Raw genomic sequence first — 12,362 nt, forward strand, 5'->3', positions numbered from 1 at the left:
GAAGCGTGTGCTCGCGGCATGCTTCTATGGCTTTCTCTTTATTTCTCCTTTCCCCAAGTGAAGTTGCCTTCATTTTAGGAGAAGAGAAAACAATACAGTAAACCCAAGAAGAGATAACAATACAGTAAACCCTAACAACGGGCCCAAAGACAGCCAGTGAGTAAGCATGGATTCAAGTTTATCTGATGCCGAAACACTAATAACTTTTGGATCATTCATTTACCGGAAATATGGAGTATTGCAGGAAAAGATAGAAAACCTTCATGAAGTTTACAATTTAAAGGTAGAAATAGAGTAAGTGAGCCCAATTATTTGTAATATGAGGGTAAGTCAGAAACGATTTCTATAAAATTAGAGAAACATTTACTACACACACTATCCAAATGTAGAGCTATTATTTCTCAACGACTCTTCCATTTAGCTCTATACACCTATGAAGGTGGTGTTTGTATAGTAGACATGGAAGATCCCTGAAGAATTCTGGGAAATTCCATGCATGCCATGTCCAAACCTCAGTTGGAGGACCCTAGAGGGAAGCAAATACTATTCTTTTCCAATGTTCCTTTACAATGGTGATGTCCCCCAAGTCTGTAAAGTCTATAAAGATTCTGAGACTACTAGAAAGATTTGAGAGGTACAGAGTCAAGAAGACATTTAGAAATCGGATCCTCTCTTGGAGGAGAATTTTTCTGGAAGGAACATACTTTTGTAAACTAAAGGGTGACAGGCAGAAAGCAGATGTTTTGTGAACCTGAATCTACAGCAACTTGTTTGCTTTGGAGGTTTGGGTTCTTGGGTGTAGCCCTTGAATGCAAGAATCCTTATTGTTGAGCATTTTGTTCCACAGTACATTGATTTGTTCTAAATAATTTTAACTCACTGCCACTGAGTTGATTCTGACTCATAGTGACTCTATAGGCCAGAGTAGAATTGCCCCTGTGGGTTTCCAAGACTGTCAGTTTTTACTAGAGTAGAAAGCCTTGCCTTTCTCCTATGGAGGGGCTGGTGGTTTTGAACTACTGACTTTACAGTTAGCAGTCCACACAGTTCAAAACCACCATCCTCTGTGGGAGAAAGATGAGCCTTTCTACTCCAGTAAAGAGTTTCCGACTCAGAAACGCACAGGGGCAGCTCTAGCCTGTCCGGTGCGGCTGCGATGAGTCAGAATCGACTGGATTTCAGGTGATAGCTCAGCTAAAACAACACAACAAAACAAAAAGTTGCCATCAAGTTGGATTCTGACTCAAACGACTCCATGTGTTTCTGAAGAGATTTTGCATTCCAAGTGGGTTCAGCATGACTGTGCTTTCTCACCAGGCCTTTCTTCCATGGTACCCCTGGGGGGATTTAAATTCCCCCACCTTGACATGGTGGCCAGGGGTTTAGCTGTTTATGGCACCCAGAGATTCCTGATGTCTCGGCTAGAGCCTAGACATAGCAGACATAACGGCTAAGAGAGCAAATCTCCCAGATTACTCACTTCCCAGCACCACACAGAAAGCAAGAGCCAAGAACCATATAAGACAGCAGTTCTCAACCTGTGGGTCACGATCCCTTTGGGGGTCAAATGACCCTTTCACAGAGGTTGCCTAAGACCATCAGAAAACACATTACAATTTACATTATGATTCCTAACAGTAGCAAAATTACAGTTATGAAGTAGCAATGAACATAATTATATGGTTGGGGGGTCACCACAACATGGGGAACTGGATTAAAGTGTCGCGGCACTAGGAAAGTTGAGAACCACTGATATAAGACTTCAAATACCAGCAGTTGTTGACTGTGGGATGGACATACCACCTGGTGCCTGTGTGCAACACCATGTTAAACTTAACAAAACCTAGTCAGACCAGAATTAGAGCGGCCTCCCTTCAGGACACAGAATTTAGGCAGGTTCAGCAGCCCACCAGAGGTCACACAGCTAGGAAGTAGTGAACCTAGGATTCCATCCAAATTTGCAGATCAAAAGGACCCAGCTCTTAACCTCTAAGCACACTGCCCCCACTTGGCAGGCTACACAGCAGTGATCAAATGCCCTGGCCCTTGTAACACTAATTCGAGTTTGAATTTGATTTATATTTTCAAAGAACTTTCAAGGATACTATTGAATTTGATCCTAACAACAATCCCGTGAGAAAGGTAGTTAAACTAAAAAGCAAAACAAAACAAAAATCATTTGTCCGCAGCGCCTCCACCCCCACCCTCACTCCCACCCATCACACTCCCCACGAACCCTTAGGTGCTGGTGTTTAACCCCAGGACTACTAAGGGGCAGATACTGAGATACTGGACTTGGCCCCAAACATTCTCCTGCATAGCAGCGCCCCCTCACAGTAACTGACATCATATGTAATACAGTGTCCCGATATTCACTCAAGAGAAGACACTGCCTCCAAAAGTCTCTATTAAAGTCAAGCATTGCTATTTAGGAAACCCATATGAACATCAAATGGTCCAACAGGCTGATGTTTTGAATCACTTTAAAGATCCCTATGAAGGAAGAAGAAGAGTGTTTTTCCCTCAAAATTTTACATGAATGAATTCAAAGCTAGGTAGACACACATATATATGTATTCATTAACACACAAACACCTAAATATATCAACAATTGTGTTTTAAATGTCGTGAATATAGAGACGTGGACCTTTTTAGCATGAGATCCAATAAAGGTATTAAGCATTACAATTTCATGTAGATAGACCTAAAGTATCACAATCCGTTTTCAGAGAATTTCAACCACGATGGTACTTTCTAAACTCCAAATGGCTGGGCACCTAAGTGGGAGAGCGTATGGCCCAAAGAAAGTACCTGGCAGGTAACAGTCACCAGGGATGGTTTACCTGTAGCAGGAATGCCCTCACTACCCACAGCCATCAAGCCGTTTCGGCCCCATGGTAACCCCATAAGACAGAGTAGACCTGCCCCTGTGAGTTTTCAGGGCTGTAAACCTTTATGGAAGCAAAACACCTCATCTTTGCTCAATGGAGTGGTTGCTGGGTTTGAACCATTGAGCTTTTGGTTAGCAGTCAAATGTATAACCAACTATGCTACTAGTGAGATCCTCCAAGGAGAGTAAAATGCTAAGAAATATTAACCTGAGTAATATTTGGAGCCTTGTTTTATGCACTAGCGAACTGAAAATTTTCAGGGTGATCAAGAATAAGAAGAGTAAGAATTTCCCATTACTCCTAAAAGTGAATTTACAGAGCATGAAAATATATTCAAAGAGAAAATGTAGGTTTTACTGTCAGAGCCCAGCATAACTGTTCACCTAGAGCTAAGGTACAATTTCAGATATCAATGGAGACAACTGAACGCTGGGCAAAGGGAAACTGGAACCTATGGTCCTATATTCTTGTGTGGGTTCCGTGGTGGGCTGTGAACTGCAAGGTCAATAGTTCGAACTCACCAGCAGCTCAGTGGGAGAAAGAGGAGACTATCTGCTTAGAAAACCCAGAGGGGCAGTTGGACTCTGTTCCCACGGTCACTCTCCGCTGGTTCCTCTGACCGTGACCCTCAGACAGCCCTCCTCGGTGTCCTGATGAGAGGTGGTCCTCTTGCCCTACAGATCATCACAGCCTAACTGAGGGAGCCTCCGGCAGAGTGGGCACTGAGGCTCACCATTTCACACCTGCCTCTTGATGGGATGAGGGCCTTCATGTGCAGCCAAACAATATCACGCAGGGACCACATTTCCCTGGATGATAAATATCTAGAATTTAAAAAGAAGAAGAAGAGAGATCCTTCCATGATTCTTGAATGTCAACATCATCTTGTGGGCCATTCTGTGCTTGTGTGAAATTTTAAGTTACACATTACTGTGACCAAGCATTGAGGGGAGAGGTCTTTGTGTCGTCTAGCTGTGAGGAGGCATTCTGTTTCAGCTCTGTAGTTCATATGCATCAGTGTTGGAAGAGAAAGATCGTGTGTTCCCAGAGAATTTCAAAGGTACCAGGCTATGCTTGGTAACAAAATCCAAAGCATTACAGAAAGAGATGTAAAACTGAGCATTGAAAACAAACAAACAGAACCGGAGCATTAGAAAGACTGGTGTTCACATGTAACATTGAAATCCCCGGATGGAAGCTAATAAGTCCCCCGACTTAAGCTGACAAGATAGCGAGCAGTGTGCAGCTTCGAACGCCCTTCAAGTAACTAATCTCTCCAGGGTCACCACATCGGAAGTGAGGGAATTTTCCCTTTGCCTGGAGAAAAATTGGCTGCCGCTCACTGAGCTGCATAAATCTGGCCCGCTCTCCTTCTTTGATCCAGTAACGCCGCCCGCCTAGTGCATGAGCTCAGCTGAGGGAGAGAGCTCCCTGTGGCTCCTGGCAGCTCATCGTGAACAGAGCTTTGAACTAGTCCACTACATTCATGACATTGGCCTGCTCCCGCACCACCAGTGAGCCAGTTCCGCTTCCTGCTGACCTTCTAGGGCAGAGTAGAACCATTGAGCTTTTGGTTAGCAGTCAAATGTATAACCAACTATGCTACTAGTGAGATCCTCCAAGGAAAGTAAAATGCTAAGAAATATTAACCTGAGTAATATTTGGAGCCTTGTTTTATGCACTAGCGAACTGAAAATTTCTGAGGGTTTCCAAGGCTGCCCATCTTTCCAGGAGAAGAAAGCTCACCTTTCTCACTCACAGCACCTGGCGGCTCCCAGCTGTTGATCTTGTAGTGAGCAGTCTAACAGTGCTCCTTCTGACCAGGCTCCTTACAGCAAATGAACTTGAATTCATTAACTAAACAGTCATTCAGGAAGTATTATGAAGTGTCTGCCACGGTTCGGGCCTTGTTAGGGCTCAGGAACACAACCATTTGGTGGGATTTGTAAAACTCGCTGTCATCAAGGCGATTCGGACTGAGAGTGGCCCCAGAGGAAGAGCAGACCTGGCCCTGTGGGTCCCTGAGACTGTAACTCTTTACAGGAGTAGACAGCCTCATCTTTCTCCCGCAGATCAGCCGGTGGTTTGGAACTGATAACCTTGCAGCTTAGAAGCCTAATACCTAACTCACGTGGTCACCAGGGCTCCTTGTGGAATTTACCATCGCTGCTTCAAATTTTTCCAATCTAAAATTCCTAAGAAAGAGATCGTCTTTTCAGAAAAAATGGTGGCATTCTCTTGCAAATCTCTTGAAGTCACCACAGAGAAATTAATTGTACCCAAAAAAACCCTCCCGGTGACAGGCCACCACCACATCTACATTGAACAACCACTAAGAGTGGACCCACAGACGTATTCAGAAAGTTCATAGAAAAAGTCCATTACCTTTTCCATCAAGCCCCCCACAAAGCTTGGGAGATCACTAGCATCTACCTGTAAAAGTCCAACCTCACTTCGACAGGACAGCCAACCAAATATCTGAAGACAACGGACATACATCGGACTTGCCCAACCAAACCATTTCTCCTTCAGTCTATGCACATCACAGCGTTCAAATGACCAGTGTTAGATGCTCAAGGATAGGTTTCTGTTCAAAACCAGCTTGTCATAGCAGCTGCAAATGCACTGACAGCTGCCGTGAGGGTGTCGATGAAGCAGTAGCAGAGCGGACATGCAGTGAGAAGCCTGACCTGCGGAGAGCGCTTCGTGGGAGTGTTCTTTTCATACAAGCGAGGCTACGTTGATCTGACAAACGTGTGCCGTGTGGAGAAGAACAGGTGCATCGCCCCACCCTTCCATCCTCTTGTCGTTCTTTGTTCTAAGGGACCACATGTCTCTTGATGGAAGTTAGAAAAAGGGTGGCTGTACTGTGGGAGCTTGTGTCTTGTTAGATCCTGTGAAGCTGTGCCACTGGCTCACCGATGGTGGACAAGCTTCAGTGGATCTTCCATGTGAAGACAGACTAGGAAGAAATGCCCGAGGATCACAAAACTAGCCCATGAAAAGCCTATGGATCACAACAGAAGATTATTGTCCGAGGTCATGCTTGAAGATGAGGGTGGGTGTCCTAGATTGGTGGGCCCAAACAAAACCTGACCTCCCTGGCATGGAGTCCATTCTAACTCATCGCAACCCTGCAGAACAGGGCAGAACTGGCCCTGTCAGCTAGACCGCCTCATCTTTCTCCCACAGAGCCGCTGCCGCCTTCGAACTGCAACCCTGCTGTTCGCAGGCCCACGTGCGCACCAGTAGACTCCAAAATGCCCGCATCTGCGAACATGGCAGAGGTCTGGTCAAGGCTTCTCCCTGCTGGACACGAGGCCCCCATAAAGTTGGAGCTAATGCAACCGCCACAAACCACAACCATGATTTAAAGCAAGACCAAGAGAAGAAGAAGAAGAAGAAAAGACAAGTCAAGATAAAACCATCCCGCTTTATAGAACCGGGATGCTTATAATGGAAAGAGACAGCTGCATTAAAGGATTAGGACTCACTGCCTGATTAACATCATTTGATCTCTTGCTATTGAAAAGACCCTGTGTGTTTTCAAAGGCAGCGAGCCTCTTAAATAAAACCATGAGCCTCAGCAGAAAACCATTAAGGAAAAAAAAATCAAGTCATCTTTTGCCTAGTGATCTTTCTGGCCTACCCATTTCATAATCTTCTGTTTCCTTCTCTGTCATTTGGGACGGTATCTAAATTGAATAATTGGGACCCTGGGAGATTGCGTGTGACATAAATAAACATATCTCAAATCACCGGGACCTAAACTGGTTGGGTCAGACTTTGAGGCTGCCTACCTCGAGCTATTCTTCCCAGATCCCATCACCAAGGGACTTAGTTTTCTATTTATTCTGACATCACTTCTTAATCTTTCTCTCTCCCTTTGAGCAGCTATTTAACCAATCAGCATGGTGTTATTCAGGGACCTAGATTAGCACATCATTACAAACCCAGACTGTGCAGTTGAGCCAATTCACACTTGTTAGCCTCCTTCCAAGACAGAGTAGAACTGCCCCATGGGCTTTCCAAGACTCAGACCCCCTGTATCGCGGGGTGGTTGTTCAGCAAGCGTGAGCAGTCCTCAGAACCAGTTCCTTCAACTCCCAGTATTGCTGCCCAATCAGCCCACACAGGGGCACTGTCCCTCTAACTGGTTCCCAGCAGTGACTACACCAGCACAGACCACCACCCAACGTCCTTTGCTTGTCCTACTTCCAAGTGACACCACGAATGGGATGAGCCATGGCCACCATCCCAGGCCCTCCTGCCATTGGTACATGGGTACTTTTCTACTTTTCTGGCTGGTCACTCACATACCTGTCTTCTTTTGGCTTGTCCATTTGCTGTTAAGTACAGTCAGCTTGAACGGGAAGGGGAAACGTCATGGAACCCTCTAAGGGTTTAGATCGGAGTTTTAAAATACGAACATGTGGCATGCAATGCTTTGGAGCATGGGACATGTCAGAAAAATGAAATGTCTCAAATATAGAAAAGATAAGTTGAGCTAAGCTAGATGCAATATAAGAAGCAATAATCCCAGTAAGTGCTAGAGACCACTATGATGGCAAAGGAGTTACCTTTTGACGGCTCCATCAAAACAGTATCTTCACAATCCTGCAGTAATGACCCTGGTGGTAGAGTGGGTTCGAATCCACCAGCCACTCCGAGGGAGAAAGCTAAGGTTTTCCACTCCTGTGAAGATGTGCATTCTCAGAAACCCACAGGAGCAGCTCTACCCTGTCCTAGAGGGTGTGAGTCAAAATTGACCAGATGGCAGTAAGTCTGATTTCTTTCTTTCTTTCTTTTTTTACAGGAATAGAAATACAGACTGAATGTGTGTGGGAGCACGGGTGAGATAGTTAAAGTTTATTGCGCCCACCTGGCTGATAAACACAGTAATTGAAGGGTAGAGAGATAAATGGCTCGGTGAACCTCACCTTTCTAGTTCTCGGGTCTCTTGCTTTGTGATGGTCAGACCAGGGTGCAGCTGCCTTAGCCAGGTCCCTGCTTCAGCTGGCAAGGCTCACTTCCTGCGAGACATCCTTGAGGAGAAGCCACATGGATGTACCCCAATGCAGCCCTGGGTGATGGAGCAGCTGTGTGGAGACCCCTGCCAGATGCTTGTACTCTCACTGATTCGGCTACCTCCTGCAGTTGGCTTCACAGTGTGTATTTTATGAGATGGAGGAGGACTTTGCAGATTGGTGTAGGACATATGGGCTAATGTTGGACTTGTGGGCTTGGGCAGCACTGGGTTGGGATGTTTTCTTGATGCTCACTTGCCCTTTATATAAAACTCTCTCATATACATATGAGTTTCTGTGGATTTGTTTCTCTAATGTACCCAGACTAACACAGTGGACTAGACCCAAGAAGGTATATAGATTTGAGAGAGGGAATTTGCACATGTGTATTTACCTTTGCTGCAAATACATCTACGAAACCAGGAACGTTGTTGTTGTTGTTGTTGTTGTTGTTAGGTTCCATTGAGTTGGTTCTCTTCACAGCCACTCCATGCACAACACAGCAAAACCCTGCCAGCTCCTGCGCCATCCCCACACTTGTTCCCAGGACTGAGCCCATTGTGGAAGTCACTGTGCCAACCCATCTTGTTGAGGGTCTTCCTATTTTTCACTGACTTTCCACTTTACCAAGCAGAAGGCCTGTCTCCAGGGACTGGTCTCCATTTGACTGACGGTTTGTCATATTGTGGTGGCTTGTGTGTCGCTGTGATGCTGGCAGCTCTGTTCCTGGTGTTTGCAATGCCAGCAGGTCACCCAAAGGGAACAGGTTTCAACAGCGCTTCCAGACGAAGCACAGACAGCCAAGGAAGACGGGCTCAGCTGCCCCCCTGAGAGGAAGAAGCCAGTGCAAACCTGTGCGTAGCTTTGAAACGATGTGGTGGCACACCCACGGGGAAAAGTAAGGAAAATTTCTGAGGCAAAATCGAACACCATACAGAAAGGGGTCGCTGTGCCTGGGGGCTTCGGACAACAGTCTCTGGGGCCACCAAGGTCAATTGACATGACACAGTCTACAAAGAGAATGTTCTATATCCTGCTTTGATGGATAGCAACTGCAGTCTTCAGAGGTTTGAGGAGACCTAAGGGGCAACCACTGGTCTCTTCCTGCCTGGAGAAAAGAAGAGTGGGGCCACTCTGCTTCTTAGTCTCGGCACTGCTCATCGGTCCTGTCTCAGGGTCTCTAGTTTTCAGGTGGTTCTGCTGCCTCTTGCCTCCATCAATTCAGACAGGGATCTCACATGAGCTCCCCAGTTGATGGCTGTTTCTTGGTGAGCACTGGAATCTCTCTCCCTGCTTCTGTGATGAATCTCTAATACGGAAAGGAATGGCAAAAGCAGCCAATTCTCAAGTCAGCGTCCTCTCCACTTTATTTTCATGGTCTCTTTTGTTGGAATAATCTTCTTGAGGAAATGAGTCATGGAGCCTAAGGGTTCCGGACCATGGTCTCCAAAGACAATTGGTTTAACACAGTTTGCAAAGGTAATGTTCTACACCACCCTATTTTGGTGAACAGTGATTGGAGTATGGAAAGCTTGTGAGGACCAGTGAAGGTGAACTATTGTCTCTCTCTCTGGCCACAGGAATGAGGACTGTGTAAGTCCAGTTTGACTAGAGAAACAAATTCATAGACACTCATATGTGTATAAGAAAGAGCTTTATATACAAGAGCAATTGAATATTGAGAAAACATCCCAGCCCAGTCCAGATCAAGTCCATAATTCTGATATTAGCCCATGTGTCTGATACCAATCTATAAATTCCTCTTCAGACTCACACAACACATGCAATGATGCTGAATGCAGGAGAATCACAGTCCAGTGGATGGGAAGTCTTGGGGATTCGGTGGCCGTATAAGTATTTCAGTGCTGGCAGGGGTCTCCATGTGGCTCCTCCAGCCCCAGGGCTCTAGCATAGCTCCGTGTGTGTTGTCCACAGGGATGTCTTGCAGGGAGTGAGTGCGTGTCCCAACTCCAGTGGACTATTTATCTCCTTAGCGCCTCCAAATGAGGTCATCAAGCTGTAACCTGATTGGCAGGCTAAACTCCACCCCTTCACTCTTAAGAGTCTCAAATTGACAACAGATTATGTAACTACCACAAAGAGTGAAAAAAAATCGAAGACAGGAGGAAGGCTTATTAACAACCTGAGATATATGCAGATAACACAACCTTGCTTGCTGAAAGTAAGAAGAACTTGAAGCACTTGCTGATGAAGACAAAGGACTGCAGACTTCAGTGTGGGTTACAACTCAGTGCAAGGAAGACAAAAATCTTTACAACTGGACTAAAAGGTAACAGCATGATGAATGGAGAAAAGGTTGACGCTGTTGAGGATTTTGTCTTGCTTGGATCCACAGTAGAACTAGCAGATAAGAGATCAAAGGACAGCATGGCATTGGGTAAATTTGCTGTACAAGATTATTTAAGGTTTTGAAAATCATGGATGTTACTTTGAGGACAAAGGTGCCCCTGTCCCAAGCCATGCCATGGATTTTCAATCGTCTCCTACGCATGTGAGAGTGGGGCGCTGAGGAAGGAAGACCGAAGAAGAATGGGTGCGTTTAATTATGTCACAGATGAAGCATATAGAAGGTGCCATGGACTGTCAAAGAATAAACAAATCTATCTTGGAAGAAGTGCAGCCAGAAGGCACCTTGGAGGCAAGGATGGCCAGAGTTCATCTTGTGTGCTTTGGACATGTTCTCAGGAGAGACTGGTCCCTGGAGAAGGACATCGTCCTTGGCAAGGTGGAGGGGTAGCAGTGGCACAGAGGAAGACGAGGAGATGGGTTGATACGCGGGGCTGCGACAGTGGGCCAATGGAGGAACCACTGTGAGGATGGAGCGGGACCAGTCGGTGTTTCGCTGTGTTGTGCGCAGGGTCATTCTGAATGGAAACGGGCCTGATGCCACCTAACAGCAACAGGTCAATCTGTATGGTGGAATATCATATCGCTATTTTAAAACAGGAACATCAAGTTTATCTATTTCCCTAATAATTTTTTATAATGTTGGAGAATGTTTATATAAATGTTAGGTGGAAAGGGAAGCTGTGATTGAGTGGCTACTACTGATCAAACACTAAAACAGCAAGTTGTTGTTTTGGGAGATAATGGTTTTGGTTGATTGGTCACTTCACATTTCTACATTTTCAAAATTATTCCCAAAGAGTCTATACCGGAGTAGACTAATTGTGTCCCATAGTGTTTTCAGTGACTGCTTTTCCAGAACTGACTTTCCAGGCCTTTCTTCTGAGGTGCTTTGGGGTGGACTTCAGCCTCCACCTTTCAAACCACACACACAGGGTACATGACTGCATCCCAGAGGGATTCCGTCTAAAGGCTCTCATCTCCACTCTACTCGCTTTTGGGGTTATTTTACTTAAACACACTTCAAATGCAGCCTGTTATCAGGAGGCCTTGGGGAGATGATTAGAAGAATATTTTGTTGCTGACTACGAATTAAACAGATGATCAGTTCCTTTGCTTTCTTGTAGATCAAATCCTAAAACAATATTTGAGGCAATGCAGCACAACCTGGTTTTATTCTATGGTTATGTATCTGATTATTGGGAGCTCTGGTCAGGTAGTGGCTGCAAAACCACCAGGAGAGAGACTCAGAAGAAAGGTGAGGCTTTCTACTCCTGTAAAGAGTTACAGTCTCGGAAACTCACCGGGACGGTTCTCTCCTGTCCTACGGGGCCGTGGCAGTGAGTTTGGTTTGGGTTTGGCATGTCCATTACCTCAGCGTTGCCGGTGGGCTTGTGTTAGATGGATTAGCAGGAACAGACTTCTGAGCCCTCAACTGCAGTGAGGAGTCTGGGGGAGGAATCAGCAAGCTGGAGTCTGTGTCCTGGGAAGCATCTTTTTTTGGACAACAAAGACCCAGGGCACTACTCTTTGTCAGAGGCATGAAAACTAATGCTTCTGGTTTGGCCTTTGCCAGGCTGCCCTTCCTCCCCACCCTGCATCCCAAGCAAAGAGATGTAGAGTCAAATAATGGAAAAATCGTGAGGAAATCAGCTTGCTTGTATCATGTTTTCCCCCTTTTTACTTATTGGAGAGACTAGAGTTCCTTTTTCAGATGACGGAATGGGAGAGAAGACAATATCGTAGACCACAGAGAATTCAAGCCAGAATCCGAGATTTGACCTTGGCAGTGATTCCACAGCGCGGAGCTTTCTCATTCAGAGCTCTGTTGTCTTGGTAGCCTAGCAATGTTGGACTTTGTTGTAGGTCATGTACAAATCTTTTCCCATACTTCAAGAGGACCAGGGCATCTCTGTCATTTAATCACTAGCTAGCCATTTGAGCACCTGTTTTGTTCAAGGGACCCATGTGATGATTGGTTCAGGGCATAAACTTTAGAGTCAGACTTAGGGTGGTAGCTCTCATACCAGACTCAGCCTGGGTATATGTGTGGGAGCCTGCTCTGCGCCCCCCCCCC

Source organism: Echinops telfairi, unplaced genomic scaffold (genome assembly GCF_000313985.2).
Source record: "Echinops telfairi isolate 266 unplaced genomic scaffold, ASM31398v2 ScPeMD7_3533;HRSCAF=4204_0, whole genome shotgun sequence".
Classification (NCBI taxonomy): Eukaryota; Metazoa; Chordata; class Mammalia; order Afrosoricida; family Tenrecidae; genus Echinops; species Echinops telfairi.